Source organism: Agelaius phoeniceus, unplaced genomic scaffold (assembly GCF_051311805.1).
Source record: "Agelaius phoeniceus isolate bAgePho1 unplaced genomic scaffold, bAgePho1.hap1 Scaffold_105, whole genome shotgun sequence".
In the NCBI taxonomy this organism is placed as follows: Eukaryota; Metazoa; Chordata; class Aves; order Passeriformes; family Icteridae; genus Agelaius; species Agelaius phoeniceus.
In genome coordinates this window covers 345,405-368,789 of record NW_027509873.1, presented here as the reverse complement: position 1 = coordinate 368,789, position 23,385 = coordinate 345,405, and positions in this window count along the sequence as shown.

Genomic DNA, 23,385 nt, shown 5'->3' with positions numbered 1-23,385 from the left:
CGTCTGACTTCCCAAATGAACAGCTTTGCTGTTGGCATGAAGGGACACTGACCCATCAGAGCTTCTGCAGAGCAGCCACCTGCAAGGCTCTACATTAGAGGCATCAGCTGCCTATTTTCCACTTTTCTTCTTTGTCTTCTATTTTCAAAGGGGAACTTATGATTTACCAAGTTCATTTCTTTAGAACAAATGGGTATAAACCCAGCTGTCAATGATGCCTTGTTCCACATGTTGTTTTGCATGGGGCAAGATGGCCACAGCAATTAACTACATAGGCAAGGGCTGCTCTAAATTCCTCTGCCACACAGATTTATGTCAGCTCTGAGAATGCTGCACCTGGGAAATATGCCTGGAAAAAGGAGTGTTGAAGAGGCAGGTCTTCAAGGGGAGTTTGCACTTTCTCCTCCCCAGTTGCTCTGTGAACTCAGGAACTGCCTGACTCAGTGCCTTTCTGTGACCCAAGTATGGGCTTCTTCCTTTTTGCTCTGGGATGCAAAACCTTTTCACTGCTTCCATGTGACTGAACTCTTGAGGTCCCTGATGTGAAATGTTTTAACACAGCTCCTGCTACAGCAGACAAGTTTGCATTTACAAATGTGAAAGGAGAGCTTTTCTTTTGGAATTTAAAACCCTGCCAAGGAGGCTGGAAGGAATGAAGAAAAGGATTCAAAAATCCACAGAAATGTACTTGATTTTATAAAATGGGGTTGGCCCTGCCCTTTGCCTCCCCACTGTCCTTTCTCCTATGACCTGAGAAAAGTGAGCAGAACCATGTGTTTCCCTTGTAGATCAAGTGTCACTGCTGAAAGAGTTCGGCTACCAATGGAATCACCTGAGTGGCCAAGCTCTGCTGGATGTCACCGAGTGTATCACAGGTATGGCCTCCCCTTCTAAGGCAAGAGCTCTGCCCAGGGAGTATTGACAGGGAATGCCTGTGAACAGACAGCAGAGCAGCTCCTCCACATCAGGAGGTGCTGAGCTTGTCCCTGCTGCCCAATAGCCCAGGCAGGTGGATTTGGCAGGTTTGCCCTGGCTGCTGCAGAGCTGGGCAGCATCTGAGATGGGGGCAGCGCTCGGCCTCGGGGCTGAGCTCTCACTGGGGCATCTCAGAACCACCTCCAGCAAAGGGAGGGGCTACAAATACCCCAGCTGGCTCCTCTCTGGGAAGCTCAGGGACATCTGTGATCTTTGTGGGGAAATGGTAGCAAATGCTCTTTCAGGGCATCAGTTTGTTTTGTCCTCACGGAATTCTTGTTTTTCTCTTGGAAAGTTTTGAGGCTGAACCGTGCAGAGCCTGGGGGTCACAGCTTAGGTCAAAACTCAACAGAGGCATCAGAGGCACGGGTTTAGTGCAAGGCAGCCTCTGGGGCACAGGGACAGAAGCAGAGGGCTGAGGCTCCCTGCCTGTGCTGTCCAAGTGGCCTTGGACTGAGCCTTTCAGGGTGTGCAAACAGTGTCTGCCTGTGCCAGCGCTGTCCAAAATGCTACAAATGCATCTGATAATTGATTCCTCAGAGGAGCTTGCTATGTCAGCAATAGCCAAGGAATGGAAAAAGGATAATCTCAATATATAGTAGAGAAGATGATTGATAGCCTTGCTTTACCTGGGTCTAAATCCACTGCTAATGATGCCAGCATCTTTGAATGCAAGGCTTGATACACTTTGTGTCTTCATTAGGAATCTCAAAAGGGCATGTTCAGTGACTGGGAATGTCAAAGGCCCTTTAAAGAGCATTTGAATAAAGTAGATCTCAAGCAATAGGGAATTTAGTTTAGCAGTTCTTTTGATCTCTTTTTCAAATAAAGGAATTAACCATAAATTAGGACTACTTTAGAAAGAGCAGATGTTCTCTCTGAGATTTAGTAGGAACAGACAGCTGTTCCTCATGTTCAGTAGTCACCAATGTCTTTAATTGCATTTAAACTCAAATGAATTCCCATTTTAAAATGGGTACCATAACTCTTTCCTGCTTAGCAGAATTGATTTTGGGTACTTGCAGGAGCTCTTTCAATGTTGATGACTGCTGGTGGATTAACAGCATTGAGAAAATGAAGTCTCTTCCTTCACAGAATATTAAATGGCTGCCAGATAACATTTTGTCTGATCAGAAAATAAGAATGGTCTCCAGAGCATTTCAGGTTTTGATCTCTCAGCCAAATCTGCCTTGCAAGAAGCCTGTTGGTAGTAACTTTTTGTCTGTGTTTGATACAGTTCAGTTCAGAAAATGGGCAGAGAGATTCCAGAGACAATATGAGAAAACACTCGTGTTTTGGCTACATTTCAGTCCCCTGTGTAGCATTTTTCTTTCTCTATGCCCCTATTTCAGTGTTCTAATCCTGCCCTTTGCTGTGTGCCACTGAGCCAAGGGAAGAGCCAGATTAGACATTTGGCACTTGACATCAAAGGTACAAAAATGGAATCATCCCTTTTATTAGAAATCTCTCCATTTCCTCTCTATGGTGCATTTCCAAATCTTCAGTGTGGGTTTAGACAACTTCTTAATGGAAATAGATGGCTGTTGTACATTTCATTCATTGTTCATGCAGAAAGAGATTGTGAAATCATTTAGTAAAGGTGCAAAGTCTGCCACAGGGACAAGGCTCTGGTTGGAGCAATTAGTCCTGAGGGGTTGGTGGTTCTGTTTCCAGTATGATCAGCTGCTTTGCCCGTTTCTGGATCAAGGGGCTCTGTGTGCTGTTTTGCTGATCTTGGCCAGAGAGGCTTGCCAGAAGCAAAAGCAGAGGTAGATGCTTGTTTGCATTGAGGTTGTGGCTAAGGAGCTGTGTCTCTGTCCCGGCAGTGCTTGTGCAGTGGGTCCATGCCAGGAGCCCTGCAGTCGTCCAGCGCGACGCCCTGCCCGTGCTCTGGTCCTTCCTGGAGAACAAGGCGCTGCCCGTGCGGAGCGCCAATGTCCGCACCGTGGCCACCAAGCTCGCCTCTGCCCTCTACAAGGTGATGGGCACCCAGCTGAAGAAATGTGCTGCCAGCAAGCCTCCACACGTGCGGGAAAACCTCTCCAAAATGCTGGGCTGGTGAGGGCGAGATGTTCTCCAGAAAGCTGAGGAAGCGCTGAGTTGGACACCTCTGGATTTGCCTTTTTAGCTGTGCCAAAAATGACCAAATCCAAAGGAAGGGTTTGCATCTGCCCCCGCTCTCTCCATTGCCCTTCCTGGTCATGGCATGGGGGGCCTGGAGCAGCTCCAGATGGAGGACAAGGTGAAGGGAACCATGGCTCAGCCTCACACAGAGGTGAGGGGGGAGCTGGGCCAGTCTCTGTTGGGAGGAAGGGTCTTGTGGCAGCGCAGAGAGGCTGTGCACATTGCCAGGGAACAGCTGTGCCCTGCATGTGCCCCTGCAAGGAGCTGTGCTGCTGCCAGTGCCCCTGGAGCTGTAGGGCTGCTGAGCTGTGGGGCAGGCAGAGGAGCAGGAGGGTGCATGTGCAGCTGAGCCATTCCTGGAGAGCACAGGGCTCTGGGCTCCCTGCTGTCCCAGGGCAGCCCAGAGGCCAGGCTGTGCCTGTGCTAGCTCTGGGCAAGTGGCTCAGGGTTTTGCCCTGGCCTGCCTAAAGTGTCTGCCAGCAGGAGCATGTTTCCCAGTGCAGCTGTTTAGACATTTCCAGGAAATGAGTCCCATGAAATATGGAGCTTCAGCTGCTTTAGGTTTGCATGGTGGCCTCTGTTAAACTTTGTGTCTCCATTTTGCAGATCTGGCTGGTTACAGTCTTACCGAGAAGTTTTTTCTGGACACTTCTGATGTTCCCTCACCCACAAAGTCCTCGCCTCCCGTCCAGAAGAGCTCTCTTTCCTCCAAGCTCAGGAAGAAGCTGCCACCTGTATGAAGAGTGTTTGAAGAACAGGATTGATGTGTTAGGCTTCGTAGTTACAGCTGTACATATGTTCTGATCTTTAGATGTAGTTTTGAATTAATGTGGTTTGATTCTGTCTTTAAAATTTGATGACATATTTTTAATTGTATATATTTTCTTTTGATGATGAAAAAAGGTAAATAAATAAATAAATAAAATTTAAATAAACTAAAAGGAGTATGTGAGACCAGGACCTGCTAGCCTAGAGATTATGGGAGTGCAGCTCACTCAATGTGCCAGTGTCTCACCACATCCTTTCCTCATTGGGCCTCTCCTCTTCCTCTTTGGCCATGTTTTCTTTGTGTCATTTGTGCTGCTCTTTGTTACTTGGCATTACAACAGGGTCACCTGTTGACCTGTTTGGGGGACAATGGATCCAAAAGATCCTGTCTAGTCAAAGGTTTTCTACCTAGGTGTGTTCTGGGCTCACCAAAGGCCTGAGCAAAGAAACCAAGAGAAGTGTGCCCAAATGCCAAAGCTTTGCTCCTTTGCAATCTCCCACAGATCTGGCTCACAGGTGTCTTCAATCACAATTCCATAGGTAAGAAGAGGTCATGTCTTTCCCTGGGAAATGATGCATGGCTTTGGCAGAGTCACCTGTATGTATATTTACCCAGGACAGCAGTCCAGCTGTGTTGTTTGCACCTTGTTTGCAGAAGGATGAGTGGCCTGGGAGGCCAATAACAAGTGCCAAGGGTTCCTCCAATCTCTACTGCAGCCTGGGTGCCATTCAGCCCAGAGCCTGGGGATCATTTGTTCCCACGGACCAGTGCTTGCCAGTGTAATGAATTCCTGCACAGCTGGAAGAAGCAGTTCTGGATTCAGCTCCAGCTCTTGGTGGGCTGCATGGTCATTGACAATGCTGCCCTCCCAGAAATGATTCTGCAGTTTCCTTTCATAATCATTTGAAGCTTTTAAACTTCACATTTCAATTTGCTTTTGCCTTAGGGAAAAACACTTCTGGGCCCAGTGCAAACTGTAACCTTTTGACAGCAAAGTCCTCTTGGTTGCCAGCTTCTGATGTCACACAATGTCACCTGGCTGCATGTGTTTGCTTTGCTCTGGCTCTAGTCCTGGCCTAGTAAAGCCCAGGCAGGGTGGCATGTTGCAGGGAAAACGGGTCCATGACCTTATGGGGTTGCCATCAGCAGCAGAGTGAATGTGCCCTTTGGGGATTTCTCTGGAGACAAAATTAGGGACCTACTCCATGCCACAATATTCTCTTAGATCGTTCTGAAATATCCTAGAAAAGGCTGTGAAACTTCACATCTCCTTGCACACCCACTGTTTGAAGAGGGGCATTTTTGTCCCTCCTCAAAGCCATTGCTCTTGCACACCAGAAACATGAACATCCACCAGCAGGAATGATGCATGGTCCTGCTGCTGCTGCTGCTGCTTCAGAGGACTGGGAAGTGCAGACCTGGGTATTACCAATATGAGCACTTAATTAGCATTTCATGCTCCTTCGAGCTGTCCAGATCTCAGGGCTTTTTGTCTCAAAGCAGCCACTGCACCATCTCTAGGGAAGAACAGGAAATGGGAACCAGCGACTGCCAGCCTTGCAGGGGTGTAGGGGAGAACCTGAAGTGTCTGCATCCAAAGATGAATGGGAAGAGTGTAATTGCCAAAGCAAACGCTTCATTAGCATAGCAGGACCAGTTCTTGACTGCATGCTTGCATGAAGATCATTTGGGATCTCCTTTTTGTATCTCATGCAGAAAAGGAGCTCTTAATAATACCACACTACTTAAACCAGATTGGGATGTAGCTCTGTAGTGGTTCACAATGAAGCAGACTGCCTGCTTTGTCACTGCCAGCCCTGGTGAGCCTGCGAGGGACTGTAGTGTATCCCATGCCTGTTTTGCCTCCAAGAAAAGCTTGGTTTTCCTTATTAGTGTGGAGTAAATACAAGAGTAATAAAATAGACAATTAAACTGGCCACTTGGGAGGATATGCTCATGCTTTCACATGTCAGTCCTGTACCTCATGCTCCCAAGGCTTGTTACTCCTCATGAAATATTTTAACAAAATATCTCAGCTCTCTTGTTGCATTTGAATAAAATTGCATCAGATCAAGAATTCTGCTGTCAGGAACAAGACAAGAGCCTTGCGACACTCACTTGCAGCTGTCCTGGATTTCTGCAGCCCTTTGTGAAAAGCTGCTGCAGACAGAGTGTTTGGAGTTGGTTTGGGCCTTTCTGGGAGATCTGTGGAGCAGTGTGCAGGGCTCTCCTGGCAGAAAACTGTTTGTCCAAGCCCAGGGACATGGTGCCGGCAGAAGCGGAGCGGCCCCGCTCCCAGCCCGAGAGTCTGTGAGCTGAGCCACGCCGGGGAGAAAAGACAGCGAGGGGCTCCAGCCCAGCTGCTTCCCCTGCCCTGACCGTTCCATGGAGCTCTGCCATGGGAGAAAGTCGATGCCGCACGAGCCACCGAGCTTCCATCAGCTGCTGGAACTGCTCCGTGACAGCTCCTGTTCTTCCCGAGAGAGAACCCGGCGCCTTCTTGGAACACGTGTCATGGGGGGATTCTGTTTGTTAATAAACTGCTGGGGTTTTTCCACTTTCATCTATTAGTAATAATTTCCTATTGCTGGAAAGGGATTGCAGGAACACTTTAGAGGAGATGACTCATTGCACAATATCCTATTTTAAGTTGTCTCAAACTGTGTGAGACAGATGGCTTCACACAGGAGCATCCCCAAGGCTGCTGAGGGGAAGGCACAGAGGAAGACAAACCCAGTATTTCTGAGGGAATCTCCTTGACACCAAACCAACCTGAGTTGTCAAACAGCAGACCTGACATTTCGAGTCATGGCCCAAAGGGGAAACCTTTCAGTGTGTTTGGTCCAGGCTGGGTTGTGCTCGAGGCAAAGGTGTGTCAGTGTGTTGGATAATACTCTTCTTGACCTGGAGATGGGGACACTGAGAGGTGTTTTAAAAACTTGTATTCCATTTTCAGTCTCATGAGAAGGGTGAGACAATACAGATGTTATAATTCAATCAGAAGCTGACTATTTCCTAATTACAGTACATTATAAGTGTTTCTTGGTCTATCAGCTTTTTGCCACACCATGTTGTAGATGCCTTAAAGCCAATTATTTCAAACTACCCCTTGTGGGTCCCTCTACAATGCATCTTTCATAGCTCTATTTTTCCAAAGTCTTATTTGCAAGGCCATCTTTTGAAACTTTCTTCCAGCTCCATTCCTCTCTCAACAATATCTGTCCTAGTCCATGGCATTTTTAAGTTAGCATTTCTTGTCTCAAGGTTTATAAAAGATTCATACTGTGTGGGCCTTCTATTAGGCCCTAAAAACTTTCTACAAATCCATTTCCCACATCAGTGCACTTGGCTCCTTCTCTGCTCATTGTGCCTGGCAAGCACAGGAGCCCAGAGCTCCTGCAGAACCCATCACAGCACTCAGTGGGAGCAAACTTGTGTCCAGTCCTCACCTGGAGCTGTGGTGCCCAGCATTCCACCTGACTGGAATGAGGAACTGTTCCTGCTCTTTCAGAAGGAGCTAAGGAGGTTTGGCCTTCAGATCAGCTCCTTCCCAGCTCTTGATTTGCTGCCCTGGGGGAGCTGCTGCTTGTGGCAGCACTTGTTTCACAGCTGACAGCCCTGCTCTGCTGGCCTGCAGCCATTGCAGGAGCTTTTGCTGGTGACATTGAACGTTTCAGATCTTAAGGAAAACTCAGGGCAGAACTTGTAAAGAGAGCATTGCCTGGATGATGTTTTTAACATTAGATCTTTCCTTCACCCAGTGCTCATGTCCGTGGGCCTGTGACCTCGAGTGGGTGCTGCCTCCTGAAATCCCAAACGGGGCAGGATGTCTCCCAGCTCCAACCTGCCTGCTCCAGGGGCAGTGTGCTCCGCTGGTGACGGGCACTGGCAGGGGCTGTCCCTGCAGGTCTGTGCAGCAGCAGGGCACCCGCCAGCTCGCCATCCCCACCTGGGGCAGGGGCACGGCTCTGGACAACCCGGGGACATTCTGCTGAGGAGGTGTCCCTGCAGGGGATGGGGTCCCAGGAGCTGGGTGATGTTGTCCTTCTCCCCTGTTTATACACAACTGCAATGGGGTCCACAATGGGGAGGGGATTCCTGACCAATGGGGGGGTCCTGGTGTGGTTACACCCATCAACATGGGGGAAGGGGGGAGATGAGTGCAAAGGAGGGCACAGAAAAGGGAGTAGAGGTGGGGAGGTGGCCACTTTGGGGTGTAAGGGTGGGAAAACTTGGAAATGGAGGCAACAAAATGGTGGGGCTGGATACGTTGCTGGCACTGTTTAGTGGGGAATCAACAGGAGGGGGAAGTGGGTAAAGGGGCACAGGAGGGAGGATGAGGGGAAGGTCCAGGGCAGCAGACGCTTTGCTGTCCAGGCAAAGGGAGAGAGGGGATCGGGAGGCGTCAGGGGATCGATAGCAACCCTGGGCCAAGTGACAACGACTGCCAGCCCATTGCCCCTCAGGTGAGGAAGGGTTTTGGGTACATGGGGACAGGAAGAAGGGGAAGTGGTTTTGAACTGGGGACCAAAAACTTTTCCTGAATTTTCCCCCGATTGTTTAACTGAATAGAATGAAAATAAGGATAAATGGAAAAGAGGATAAACTTCCCCACTTTAAAATTTCCCTCCATTTGTAAAACAAATAACTTGATCCCAACCACATCCAAAACTCAAGCAATAAAACCGATTCCCTTGTAACATTTGCAAAGTATTTGGAAAGAAAATGAACAAAAGCTTTCCAATTTTCCTTAGAAAAACAAATTCTCCAATCAGCAAGGGCACCCACAACCTTGGAATAGATGTGACTTTGAGGAGGGCTCAGCTTAGGATGACTAAGGTTGTTGCCCATCCTCAGACTTTGTTCCCACACCCAGCAGAACAAGGAAAATGAAAAAGCAGAAGACCCTCATATATATATATATATATATATATATATATATATATATATATATATATAACTTACAGTTGCTCTTTGGGCCATTGCCCATCGGGTCAATGAAAATCTGCTGGGCAGGTGCTCAGCCCCTCAATTGGCCTCCGCTACTCCGGGAGCTCTTCGGCCTCTTCAGTCTTCGGAGGGTCCCGGTCGCCCTTCGGACAGCCCCCACTAAAACGTGAGGGCTTCTCCTGGGGAAAGCGGCTGCGCCAACAGCGACTTTTGTCCTGCAGTGGGAGGCTGCAGGAGACACTTCTTCAGGGATCTCTTTGCAGAGGCCGCACGCTGGGCGCCACAGGTTGTGGCAGGTGGTGCTCAGAGCGCTGCAACCTTCCCGAAGAAACTTCTTGAAGAAGACACCTCGGGGGCACAGGCAAGGTCTGTGCTCATGACAAGTGATTTCAGCTCTTCTGTGATCCCGGAGACGCAGGAGGAGAGACGGGGTCTTGGTGTGGGGTTCCAAGGAGAACCTTTCCTGAACTTCATCCTCAAAAGGGTCCAGGGACAAAAAGCCACTCAGGCAGGGAAAGCAGGGGTTTATATTGGGATCTCAAAGGGCAGGACAGAACACTAGAGTGAATGGGATCAGGGCACAGGGCAGAGCAAAGGGGAAGGACCAATGGGTTGCAAGGGATCAACATAAAGCAACAAAGGATTTTGGGGGTGATCTTTTTGCTCTCCCTAACCAGAGGTTATGGGGTTGGTCCTCCAGGGGAGTACAGCAGGCTTTTCCTTGGCCAGTTCTCCAGCCTCCACACAAAGTACCTTAAAAATCTTGAGTATCTCAAAGTATTAATGAGCCCCACTGAGTGTCAGTACAAAGCCCTCAAGGAACTCCTTAAAGCAGATAATTGGGGCCATGATTGCACAAACCTCTCCCAGAGTCTGTATCAAAAGGGAAACACCAGGTACCTTAAAATAACTGAAATAGTACCTTGAGGCATGAATGAGCCCCATTAAGTGTTGTTGCTGACAAAGCCTCCCCAGCAGATTACATTACATAATTACAACAGATAATTGGAGGCCATGATTGCACAGACTACTCAGAGACTCCAAGGCAAAAGCAAAACCCAAAGTCCTTTGAAAAACCTGCAGTCCCTGGGAGCATTCAGGAGCCCCCAGGGCCATTCCTGAGCAAGGCTCCCCTGGGACTCCTTCCAGCAGATCCTTGAGGCCACTGGGATGTGGGCTAGGGGGGGATGCTGAGGGCAGGACAAGGGGCTGACAGTGCCCAGCCTGGCTGGGGCTGTGCCAGGAGGCCCCAGGGCCTCAGGACAAGGTGTCTCCTCCCAGCCCTTGGTGGCACAGACCCTGCTGTGCCCCAGGGCACCAAGACTTGGCTTCTCTGTCCCCACCTGTCATCACTGCCTCCAGTTCTCTGCTCTGCCTGGGGCCTGGGGACACTTTCTTAGTCCTATCCCTCAGTGGGACCCATTAAAACTTCAAGAAACTTTGGAGCTGGATTCTGACTCAGAGTTCTGGAGAGGTTTCTTCAGCTCCCTCTCAGGGACTGATGTTCAGGGCCTCAGCACAAAGCCCCAGGGGCTCATTCAAGTCCTGGTGCTGTGTCTGTGCTGCTGAGCTGGGCCGGGCTCCTGGCCCAGAGGCAGCTCCTGGCAAGGGCAGCAGAGCTGCAGAGAGACAGCTCTGGCCAGGAGCAGCTCCTGTGCACAGCCCAGCAGGGCTGGGGCACTGCCTGCAGCCAGCCCGGGCACAGCACAGAGGCACAGAGAGCTTCAAGCACTCAGGGCTGGGAAGGGGCTGAGAAGTGCCTGGGGCACAATCACTGCCAGCCCTTGGCACAGCAACCTCTGGCTGCAGGACAATGCAGCTGCAGCTCCTGCAGTGATCTCCTAAAGCTGCAACATCCCAATGCCTGCAGACACTGGGAGTACCACTCTGAGTATTTCTGGTGCAGGGGAGGTGAAATGTTCATGAAGCTCTGATGTACTGAAGGGTTCTGATCAGTCACAGAATATTCCCAAGACAAGGATTTTGATAAAAATGAGGAAATTTCCTGAGACTTTGTATTCAGTTTCCTACTATTGGAGAATGGCAGGGAGGGGGGGATAAATATTAAAGGATGATTATGGATTTTGACAAGTGCCTGAGACACCTGAACTGTTACTTTTAGTGATCAATAGGTTCACAGGAGATCCCTAATGTGCTTTCAGCCACTCCTCTGCCCATGGCTGAACCAGCATCACCTTTGCTGGACCCATGAGATTCAGTCTGAGCTGTCCTTTCTCCAAGCTGCAAACAGAACCTGCCCCCAGCCCATGCCCTGCAAACAGGCAGGGTTCTGTAGGGCCAAGGAGAGTGCACAGAGATTTGGGGTCTGTGAGTGCTGGCAGGGAGAGATCAGGCACAGGGAAACACCTGCAGGAGGAAAATCTCCAGAAAGAAGAGACAAGATCAGAGAATGAGAGAAAATAATCACACTGGGATGCTCTGCAGCCCTGGGCCCATTTCCCTCTGCAGAGCACAGGGCTGGGAGCAGCTGCCCGGCTCTGGGAGCTCTGGAGGGGGCACAGCTGGCTCAGGGTGACGCTGTCCCCAGTGCCCAGCTCTGGGCAATGCTGTCAGGGCAGCCAGGGAAGGAGCTGCATCTCCCACAATCCAATGCCATCAGAAGGACACTTGGGAGTCTCCCTGAGATTTCAGTCCAAGCTGGGAGCTTCAATCCAGGGTGCAAACCTGTCCTAGAGCATCTTGGAGTCATAAGATTGATGGGGAAAGGCAGAGGTGTTCTGACTCTGAAAATGCTGCTGGGTTGGTGAAATGAGCAATGCCAGTCCTTGGCTACAAATGTGCAGCTGGGCTGGGGTGGATCCATCTGCTCTCAGCAGTACCTGGTGACATTTTAGGGGAAGCATGGGAAGGTGATCACCCTCCACCTGAGACAGGTTAAAGCCCAGAGAAACTCTGAACAGGTCACAATGACAGACCATCTCTCCTCAGTCTCCACTCATCACTCTGCCTCATAGAACTTGCTCTGTTCTCCCTGAGTGCAGCAGAAATATTGAGGGTTTCTGATATCCAAAAACACCAGAAGAGATGTGGGGAAGCTTATAAGAAAAACCCCAGAACTCTTGAACACAAAAGGATGTCTCTGTGTGTGTTTTGGGGAGAGTGTATGGGAAATGGCTTTGATTTTGGTTACAGGGATCTCCTCTAACTCTTCACTGTCCTTTCTCCATGAACAGGTCCCCATGGCCAGCCCCAGCAAATGTCCAACAGCAGCTCCATCAGGCACTTCCTCCTGCTGGCATTGGCAGACACGCGGCAGCTGCAGCTCCTGCACTTCTGCCTCTTGCTGGGCATCTCCCTGGCTGCCCTCCTGGCCAACGGCCTCATCATCAGCGCCGTAGCCTGCGGCCACCACCTGCACACGCCCATGTTCTTCTTCCTGCTCAGCCTGGCCCTCAGCGACCTGGGCTCCATCTGCACCACTGTCCCCAAAGCCATGCACAATTCCCTCCGGGACACCAGCAACATCTCCTACTCAGCATGTGCTGCTCAGCTCTTTTTCTTTCTGTTCTTTATCACAGCAGGGTATTCACTGCTGACCATCATGTGCTACGACCGCTACGTGTCCATCTGCAAACCCCTGCACTACGGGACCCTCCTGGGCAGCAGAGCTTGTGCCCACATGGCAGCAGCTGCCTGGGCCAGTGCCTTTCTCCATGCTCTCATGCACACAGCCAATACATTTTCCCCGCCCCTGTGCCATGGCAATGCCCTGGGCCAGTTCTTCTGTGAGGTGCCAAAGATCCTCAGGCTCTCCTGCTCACACTCCAACACTCTCAGGGAAGTTGGACTCATCACAGTTAGTGCCTCTTTGGTATTTGGTTGCTTTGTGTTCATTGTTTTCTCCTATGTGCAGATCTTCAGGGCTGTGCTGAGGATCCCCTCTGAGCAGGGACAGCACAAAGCCTTTTCCACCTGCCTCCCTCACCTGGCCATGCTCTCCCTGTTTGTCAGCACTGGCATATTTGCTCCGTTGAAGTCCCCCTCCATGTCCTCCCCATCCCTGGATCTGGCCCTGTCAGTTCTGTACTCAGTGGTGCCTCCAGCCCTGAACCCCCTCATCTACAGCCTGAGGAACCAGGAGCTCAAGGCTGCAGTGTGGAGACTGATGACTGGATGCTTTCAGGAACATTCATCTGCTTGCCAATTTCTGAAAATCACTTGTAATAAAAGTCATCTTTAATACTTCTTGTTGGTTTCAGTTTGGCAGTTCTTTTTCTTTGTTTTAGTTTTTTTCATATTGTCCACAAAGAAATGTCATTGTTTGTGCCGTTTCTCATTTTGTTTCTCTCCGTCTTCCCTGTGGCCACAGACTGTGTCAATGAGCTCTTGGTGCCTTTAAAGGAACTGAAGGATCTCCCAGCAGAGTTTTCTGCAGAGATGCCCTTTTGTTGCCTTCTCTGGGGCTGCAGCAGCAATATCTGTGTGCAGAGCTGGGGCAGATCAGTGCTGGCCCAGCAGCTGTGCCCAGCAGCAGCAGCAGCACTTGGTGTTGCCAGTGCTGCTGCCGTGGCCCTGCCCCGCTGCCCTGGTGGCCCTGGTGTTGCTGCAGGGCCTGAGTGCTCTCGGGGCCGGGCACAGCCCTGGGGGTGGCAGTGCCGGGGCTGCAGCAGGGACAGGCCATGGGCACTGCTGGGGCAGCGCTGACGCCTCAGCCCAGGCCCTGGGGGCTCCAGGCTCCTGGCCCGGGCTCTCTCAAGAGCACGGCCAGGCCAATGCTCAGCACAGAAACCCCCGTGAGCAGCCCCAGGCTGGCCGTGGGCAGGCTGGGGGCAAACATCACGGCTGGGGCTCTGCAAGAGCCCTGGGGCAGATGGGAAGGAGCAGCAGAGCAGGGGCTGATCCATGCCCAGTGCGCTGCACAGCCCAGGGCAGCGTCCCAGAGCGTCCTCATGCAGCTGCCAACAACATCCCCCCTCTGCAGCCCTGGCCTCTCCCCCAGCTCACACAGGTGCCCCATCCTTGCAGGCACAGACACGGCAGCACTGGCTCAGCAGTCCCTGCTTGCATTGGACACAGCAAGGGGAGCACCCCCATGCTGTTGCTGTGGGGACATGAACCTGAGGGAGCACAAATGCCATCAGCCCTGGGGCCAGCAAGGGCTGGGGGACACCAGGGAAACCACTCAGCTTTGTCCTGGCCTCTGCAGTCAGCCAGAAAGTTTGTTCCCATCAGCTGGGAGTTTCCTGTGCCACTGCAGACGCTGTTGCTCAGAGCCAGGGCTGCCTGGCAGCCAGCCCCAAACTGCCCTGAGCATTTCCTTTGCTTCACCTTTGCTTTCTTTCCTCTTCCTGATACAAATGTCTTCCCATTGCCCACCCCCGTTCCCTCCCTTGCAAACAGCCCATCCTTGTTTGCCCTTTCCTCTCTAGCCCCACTGCCCATTGCAGTTCCTGACTTGGCCCCATGGGAACGTCCCTTGGGCAGCAGGATCATCCTACAAGTGCTGCAGGAATTGTCTGCAGGCTCCTGCAGTGCCTGCTGCTGCTCCCTTGCCAGAGGCAGCCCAGGCCAGGGGGGCACATCTGGGCTGCTGTGTCTGCCTCTGGGGCTCCCTGTTCTGGGCAGTGAGGAGGAGCTGCACAGGCTCTGCACGACTGACAGGATGGGCTCTGGGGCTGCCAGGAGAAGCTGAGGCACCTGGGCTGCTGGAGCTCCTCAAGAGGAGGCCCAGGGCTCATCCTGCAGCTGCTCCAAGGGTTCTTTGAGAGAATCCCAGAATCAGCAAGGCTGGAACAGGCCATGGAGATCATCAAGTCCAACCTGTGCCCTGACACTGCCTTGTCTCCCCTGGGCCTCCTCTTCTCCAGGATAAACAAGCCCAGCTCCCTCAGCTGCTCCTCAAAGCTCTTGTGTTCCAGACCCCTCCCCAGCCTTGTTGCCCTTCTCTGGACACGCTCCAGCCCCTCCATGTCCTTCCTAAATTGGGGGCCCAGAACTGCAAACAGCACTTGAGGTGCTGCCCAAGCAGTGCTGAGCACAGGGGAATAATCCCTGCCCTGCTCCTGCTGGCCACACCATTCCTGAGCCAGGCCAGGAGCCATTGGCCTTCTTGGCCACCTGGGCACACGGCTGGCTCATGTCCAGCCTGCTGTCCATCTGTCCCTGCAGGTCCCTTTCTGCCTGGCTGCTGTCCAGCCCCTCTGTCCCCAGCCTGTAGAGCTGCAGGGGTTGTTGTGGCCAAAGTGCAGGACCCGGCACTTGCACTTGTTCAACCTCACCTTGTTGGATTTGGGCCCTGGATCCAGCCTGTCCAGGGCCCTGTGCAGAGCCTTCCTACCCTCCAGCAGATCCACACTCACACCCAGCTTGCTGTCATCTGCAAATTTGGTGATTTTTTATTCTTTTTCACACATGTGATAATCATTTCCCCAAAATCATTAACATATTTCCCCTCCTCTTAACCCATGTGTTCTTCTGTCCTGGGGGTGTCTCTGCTGGTCCCTGGTGCTCGTGGAGCCCAATGTTCCCGTGGGCCTGGCTGAGCTGGCAGGACACTGAGGCTGCTGAACTTCCAGTTCCCCTTCTCACACAATGGGCATTGTGTGCTCTCCACAGGCCTGGGGTTGTGGAGAACAATCTCCAGGGGTCAGCTCAGCTGGTGGAGACAATTTATCATCTGGTAACATGAGGTCACAGAGTGGGCTGTGACATCACAGAGTGGGTTATGTGAGGTCATCCAACAGCTGTGGCATCATAGACTGCATCTGTGACATCATAGATCAGGCTGTGACATCACAGGGCAGAGGTCTGACATCACAGGGCAGACTATGACATCACAGACTCTGGTGTGACATCAGAGAGCAGCTCTGTGACATCAGAGAATGGTCTGTGACATCACAGAGGGGCTGTGTGATATCAGAGAATGGGCTGTGACATCACAGAGGAGGCTGTGACATCCCAGAGGGGCTGTGTGACATCCCAGCAGGGCTGTGTCAGGTCGCTGGGTTGCTCACTCTGCCCCAGCTCCCCCTCACAGTTTCTCCCAACAAGTCCAATGCTGTCCATGCCCAGCAGGGTCCCTGTCCCCCGGGATCCCCCCGCCCCCCTGGAGCCACAGCCTCCACCAAAGGATGTTCCACAAGATCCATCCCAGAGCCTGACAGGGGACAAGGGGCCAGGGCTGTGTGACCAGGACATCAAGGACGGGGATTATCCAGGTCACTGTGGCCTGGGTTGGGTTGCCCAGGGCAGGAAAGATGTCTGGCAGCTGGAGCAGGGCCTGGGAAGGGCCTCCAAGGTGGGGCTGGAGCCCTTGGGCTGTGAGCAGAGGCTGAGGGAGCTGGGCTTGTCCAGCCCGGAGCAGGGAAGGCTGAGGGGCTCCTCATCCCAGCCTGGCAGTGCCAGCGAGGAGGGGATGGAGAACACAGAGCCAGGCTCTTCACAGGGGGGCTGGTGGGAGACAAAAGCCAATGGGTGGAAGGGGAAAGAGGGGATATCAGCCAGGGCATGAGGAGATGAAATGAGTCAGGCTGCTTTCAGCATTTCCTCAACACCAAGAGCAGCCTGACCTCCCTTCTCCATCCACCACTGGCAGCTTTGCAAATCAGGAATTGTTTGAGCTGTTGTGCCCCGACACCAGGATGAGCATCCTGATACAAGAACTTAATTGTGTTTATATCTATTACCACATTTGTCTAAAATTAATTTTAGTATGGAAATCACCTGTGGAGGGTGTACTCATCAGACACTACTGGGACATTTCACATAGCTCAGGGAGGAGCGTGATTGTTATTAAATTATGTCCTGTTCAAAGGACACAAACCTGATGAGTTGTGGTTCCCACTCCAATGGTGGCACTTGGACCTTGCTCCATAGCCAGAGCAGAGCTCCCTTGTCCCAGAAAGTGCCTGGCAATGCAGGGATGAAGGAAACAGGACAGGCTGTGGGGATCAGGTGCAGGGATGAAGGAAACAGGACAGGCTGTGGGGATCAGGTGCAGGGTTCAGCCAGGGATTTGGGGTGGTTGTGAGCCCAGGGCAGGACCCAGCCCTTGGCCTTGGTGAACCTCACCCCATTGTCCTGGGCCCATGGATGGCTCCAGCCTGGCCAGATCCCTCTGCAGAGCTTCCTGCCCTCCAGCACAGCCACACTCCCACCCAGCTTGGGCTCACCTGGGAACTGACTGAGGGTGCCCTCGATGGCCTCATCCAGATCAGCAATAAAGAGATTTCACTGACCTGGCCCCAATTCTGAGCCCTGGGGACACCCCTGGATGTGACCCCATTCCTCAGCTGCTCTGAGTGCCAGGGGTTGGATGAGGGAAATGGTGGGGTGGGGGTAGGAACAAAGTGTGATTGTCAGCCACAAAGGGTCTTGATTTTCATATCTTTTCAAAATGCACTAGGAGGTGCTGGGGATCAATATCAACTGGGGATTGCTGATATCAATTTATAAAGAAGAAAATAAAACAGGACAAAACAGTTCTCTCTGCTTTGTTTTCAATATGGTATATTCACTTATGAATAGACTTCTGAAATCTGTCTAATTAACCACAGAAGAATTGAAAACTTTGATTATTCCCATGGGCTTTTCTTGTTTTGGGTGTTTTGAACAAATGTTTATGAGCATTTCTCACTTAATTCCTGAACTGAAGAGCTCAAGAAGGAAGAGGCCCCTGGAGTAGGAAAATTCATCAGCACCCTCCAAGTGGCTGAGGATCCATCCCCATGAGAGCAGCAATGAACAGAAATGGGCACAGCTTTGTGGCTGCCCCAGCTTTGGCATGGGCCCTGGGCCTGGAGCAGGAGCAGCTCTTGAGGGCCCCAAGGCCGGGGCTCTTGTGCTGCCCTGGGCAGATGGGATGGCAGCAGGGGCTGCAGAGCTCTCAGCACCTCAGCCAGAGGGGAGCAGGGCAGCCAGGGAGCCTCCTTTGGCCTTGGCCAGGCACCTTCCCCCATGGCTGGGGCTGAGTCCTGTGGCAGCTGCAGCTGCTGCTGTGCCCTTGGCAGGGGCTGAGGCCGTGGGGCAGTGCCCAGAGCAGCCTGGCCTGAGCAGAGCTGTGGGGCCAGAGCCGGCTGGGCTGGGCTGGGCTCAGAGAGGCCCTTGGTGCTGCCCAGAGCTCAGGGCAGCTGGCAGAGCTTGCAGGGAGCTGGGCTGGGCTCAGAGAGCCTGGCCCAGAAACCATCAGTGTCCATCTCAGCCTGGCTGAGTGTGCAGGGGCAGGACTCAGGCCAGGCCTTGTGGGGCAGGGCCAGCGCCTGTGCAAGGCATTGCAAACAGGCAAGTGGCTCAGAGAGGAGGCTGCTCTGTGCCCTTGGTGGCACGGACAGAGCAGGGAGGGGGCCCAGGACATTTGGCAGCGCCAGCCTCTGTGCCCATGTGTTGGCAGCCCTGGCTGCTGAGCCCAGGTGTGCCCTGGGCTGAGTTTGGCTGTGGCCCAGCTCCATCCTCCTGCGGGGCTCAGGGCCTGTTCCTGGCCATGGCCAGCCCTGGCTGCCTCTCTGCTGGCCCAGAGGCCGGCAGAGCCCGGGGCAGGGCTGTCTGTGCAGCCCCACAGGTGCCACGGGCTCTGCAGGAGCTGGCAGAGGCTGCCCAGCAGGGAGGCCATGGGGCACAGAGCCCCAAGGCTGCTGTGGGCACCACAGCACAGGGGCCGTTCCCAGCCGCAATGCTCCTGACCTGGGCTGGGCCTGCACAGGGGCTGGACCACCATGGCTGGGCCAGCACAGGGCCACAAAGGGGCCACGCAGCCGCTGCCGGGGCTGACAGCAAGGCCAGGCACACACAAGCAATTGCTGAGCATGGCCTGCGCTGGCCAGGCCTGACTGTGCCAAAGGCAGAGCTCAGCTGCCCTTGGGGGCTGCAGCAACACTCCAGAGCCCAAAGAGCCTCCATGGCTGGGCTGGAGACCAAGGCTGCAGCAGGGAAATGCAGGGCTGCTGCGGGATGGGGAGGGCATTGAATTCCAGCACACACCTCAGCTCTCTGATGATCCCGGCACATGCTGGGCCCTGTTTCAGACTGGAGCAGAGCAGATGTTGATGGGACAGGGGCCCTGTGGGGCTGTCAGGGACCTGCAGCTTGCAAGGTGCTCTGCAGTCCCTCAGGTGCTCTCAGAGAGATCCAATCCCAGCTGGGCACCTCAGGGCACAAGTGGCACTACCTGTCCATGGGCACACAACTGATGTCTGCCTGGAAAGGGGCACAGGTTTTAATACTTGTACATTTCATAATATACAAGCAAATCTTTATTATCTAGGTCATTTGAGTACTTTTAAGAAATTGCAAAGTTTTCCCACCAGGTACAGGAATTTCCTGGATCTACGGGATTCTTCTCCTGATGGCAGGAGAAGAAATACTGATCTTCCCATCTACTTTTGCCACCAACATTCAGTCTAATATTTCATGACCCTCTTCCTTCAGGTGTTTCCAGCTCTCCTGGTTAAATGGCCATGTCTAAGGACATCTCTTCATTTAGAGCAGCTTTGTCCTTCTCCTTGCTCCAGATTTCCTCCTGCAGCTGTTCTCTGGTCATTCCAGTGCATCTCCCTTGGCTGGCTTCATGCTTTGAGCTTCGGGGGGTTGCCCAATCTTTCAGAAGTTCAAATAACACTTTAGTCAGCATCTTAGTTGTATTTTTATCTTTTCTATCACCTTTTTTATGTCTTTGTCTAAAATCCTTCCTGTATGGCAATCCCTTGTGGGTGGTGGACATGTCAGATGTTGCTGGGATGTCACAAGGAGCTGAGGCAAGTGTTTTGGTGTTTTTCAATTTTATCATTTTATATTTGTTATGTTTGCCATGAAGAGAAACCTTTCTGTGCCTCTGAGTCTCACCAGTTCCTGGTCCCTCCAAGGACACAAACCTGATGAGTTGTGGTTCCCACTCTAGTGGTGGAACTTGGACCTTGCTCCATCCCCAGAGCAGAGCTCCCTTGTCCCAGAAAGTGCCTGGCAATGCAGGGATGAAGGAAACAGGACAGGCTGTGGGGATCAGGGGCAGGGCAGAGCCAGGGAAATGAATGACTTTTGCATTTTACAGAGCTGTGCCTTCCCTTGGCTTTGCTGGCTGACAATAAATGAACATCCCTCTGGTCTCTGGCAGCTCCTTCTCCAAGGAAAGCAGGGGGGAACTGGAGCCAAGGAGCTGAAACCTGCAGGTCCAGCCTGGGCTGGAGGGAGCTCAGATTTGCACAAGGCTGCTCTGAGTGCCAGGGCTTGGATGGGGGAAATGGTGGGATGGGGGTAGGGACAGAGTCTGATTGATTGTCAGACATAAAGGGTCTTGATTTTCATATCTATTCCAACTGCATGAGGAGGTACTTGGATTCAGGATCAATTGGAGATGGCACGTATCAATGAATTAACAGGAAAACCTAAACAGGACCAAAAACTATTTCCTCACTGTCTTTGTAAATATAATATATTCACTTGGAATGCAGTTCTGAAATCTGTCCCATTAACCATGAAAGATTTGGAAATGTAAATCAGATTATTCCCAGAGGCTCAGCTTGTTAAGGTGTGCTGAATGTTAATGAGCTCTGGGGCACTGAATTCCTGAACTGAAGAGCTGAAGGCTGAACAAGCCTCTGGAGAAGTAAAATTCAGCAGCAGCCTCCAAGTTTTTAGAGTGTGTGGAGGACAACTTTTTGTCACAGCTGGTGAGTGAGCCCAGCAGGGGAGGGACTATGCTGGACCTGTTGTTTGGGATTAGAGATGGGCTGGGGGAGATGTGGTGGTTGGAGGCCGCTTGGGGCATAGTGAGCATGAAATTATAGAGTTCCCAATATTTGTGAAATCAGGAGGAACATCTATAAGACTCTTACATTGGACTTCTGGAGGGCAGACTTTGGCCTCATTAGGAGACTTATTCCGAGAGTTCCTTGGGAAGCAGCCCTTAAAAACAAAGGAGTCTGGGAAGGGTGGGTGTGCTTCAAAACAGAGATCTTGTGGGAACAGGAACAGACTGTCCCTGTGTGCTGAAAGAAGAGTTGATGAGGCAAACATCCAGCCTGGATGGGCAAGGAGGTTTTGATGGAACATAGGAATAAAAAGAGGATGTATCATCTTTGGAAGGACGGTCAGGTCTCTCAGCAAGTGTTTAAGGGGGTTGCTAGGACACGTAGGAAAGAAATTAGGGAGGCCAAAGCTCAGTATGAACTTAACTTGGGACATTTTGTAAGGGATAATAAAAAATGTTTTTACAAATATATTAATGGCAAAAGGAAGGGTAGGACCAACCCTTGTTCTTTATTAGATGTGGGAGGGGACTTAGTAACCGCAGATGAGGAGAAGGCAGAGGTGCTTAACACCTTCTTTGCCTCAGTCTTTAGTGGGAAGACTTGCCTACAGGATAACTGTCCTCTTGGGTTGGTAGACAGTGTCAGAGAGCAGAATGATCTGCCCGGGCCAGGGGCTGCACTGCCAGCCCAGAGCCACATGGGGATCGCCCAGTACCGGCAGGGCAGCAGGGAAACCGGCACTGGGGCAGCAGAAATGGGCAATACGAGAGCTGGGGGTGCTCCAGAAGCCTGGACACGTTGGGATCATGGACAGGGGGGACCCCTGGATACCCCAGGAGCCTGAAACAGGGACCCCGGACAGTGCTGACCCCTGGGACGCCTGTGATGCCAAAGTGGTGAGCCCAGAGAAGGGGAACCTGCGGGATTGCCAGGAGCCCCAGCAGCCCAGAGAGAGGAACACCAATACAAACTTGAACTGGAGCAACCCAGACAGGGGGAGCCTCCAGGAGCCCAAAGTGGAGAGACCAGAGAGGGGAAACTGAGGGCTGGGTGTTTTTGCTGCATCTTGGTCATTTGTGTATTTTGGGGGACGGAATCTTGGTGCTTTGGAGGTTTATATGGGTGGCAGATTCCCAGTGACTTCTAGGGATGGGCTTGGGCAGTAGGAACCCGCTAACCCAATGTGCTCATCCATTGTATTTTTCCCCAAACCAGGATTTCTCTTTCCCAAACCTTGGCTGGATGGAGAAGGAGGCTGTGAGGAAGAAGAAGATGTCCCAGGACATGCAGGCAGGTGAGGAGGAAGTCAGTGCCCCTTTCCCCCTCTCTCCTGCTCCATCTCCCAGCCCAGCACGGGCCCTGGCTGCAGGACAATCCTGCTGCCGATGCCGTCCTGCAGCCAGGGACACATTGGGAGGATCTCCTTCCCTCTGGCATGGAGGCAAATCCCATCCTGTCCTTGTTCTTCCTCCCCCAGACCAGGAGCTGAGGATGGAGACCAGGGAGGACAAATCCCCATGGTATAATCTCATGGAAGAGGCTGTTTTGAGTGACTCCACAGCACAGGAATGCAAGAGGGAGGAAAATCCCTGGAGATCCCACACAAGGAGGGGCTGCAAGCCCAGCCCAGGGTGCTCTGAGGAGGAAAGAGCCACCCTGTGCCAGGAAGGTGGACAGAGCTTCAGCCAGAGCTCGGAGCTGGTGGCCCATGAGCAGCTTGGAGGGTGGGAAGAGCTTCAGGCAAAGCAACAGCCTGATCTGCCACCAGATGATCCACACTGGGGAATGGCCTTAGGAGTGTGGCAAGCGTGGCAAGTGTGGAAAGGGCTTCAGCTGCAGCTTCACCCTCATCATCCACCAGTGCATCCACACTTGGCAGAGGCCCTACCAGTGTCCTGAGTGTCTGAAGAGGTTTCAGAGCAGCTCCCACCTCCTCCTACACCAGTGGATTCACACTGAGGAGAGGCCCTTCCACTGCCCTGACTGTGGGAAGGGATTCAAGCACAACTCCACCCTCGTCAGGCACCGGCGCATCCACACTGGGGAGAGGCCCTACAAGTGCTCTGAGTGTGGGAAGAGCTTCAGCCAGAGCTCTCACTTGAACAAACACCAACAGAGGCACCGGTAAGGGAAGCCCTGGAATGACTCGACTGAAGGAGGAGCTTCATGCACTGCTCCAGCTTCATTCCCTATTGGAGGACGCACGTTGGGGAGAGCTCTGGTGATCCATGTTCCCTGTGATCCATGCTGGGAAGACCCCTGTCCCTTTTCCTGCCCCTGCCAATGACATGATGTGAGATGGAAGAACATGAGGGTCTGGCCATGGCCGTGTCATTACAGTCACTCCCACCTCAGGTCATTGCCAGGGGCAGGAAAGGGACTCTCTCTCTCCCTGAGAAGAAAGGTGTCCTTTCCAGGCAGGAGGAAATACGTGGCCGGGAAGAGCCAGTGGGTGGTGATGTAGTTTTCCCTGTAAATAGCTTTTCTTATCCCCTCTGTTACCAATATTATTTCTGTTCCTGTTTGTTCTTTATCTCGTTGCTGTTCCCAGGAAATTGTTCTTATCCCAGCCCGGGATCTTTGCCTTTTGTGCTTTCCATGGGAGGTGGGAGGGCAGCGAGGGCAGCGCGGTTTTAGCAGGAGCAGGAATTTGAGGAATCCCGTTCCTAAACCCCAGCAGGTGGAAACCGAGCATCCCAGCTGGTGCCAGCCCTGGTGGCCATGGCAAGAGCCTTGGGAGCGGGTCCCTGGCTGGGGCTGTGGGAACCTCTTCCCTCTGATGCCCAGGGACAGGAGTGGAGGGAACGGCTGCAGCTGAGTCGGGGCAGGCTCAGGTTGGATGTCAGGAAAAGGTTTTTGCCCAGA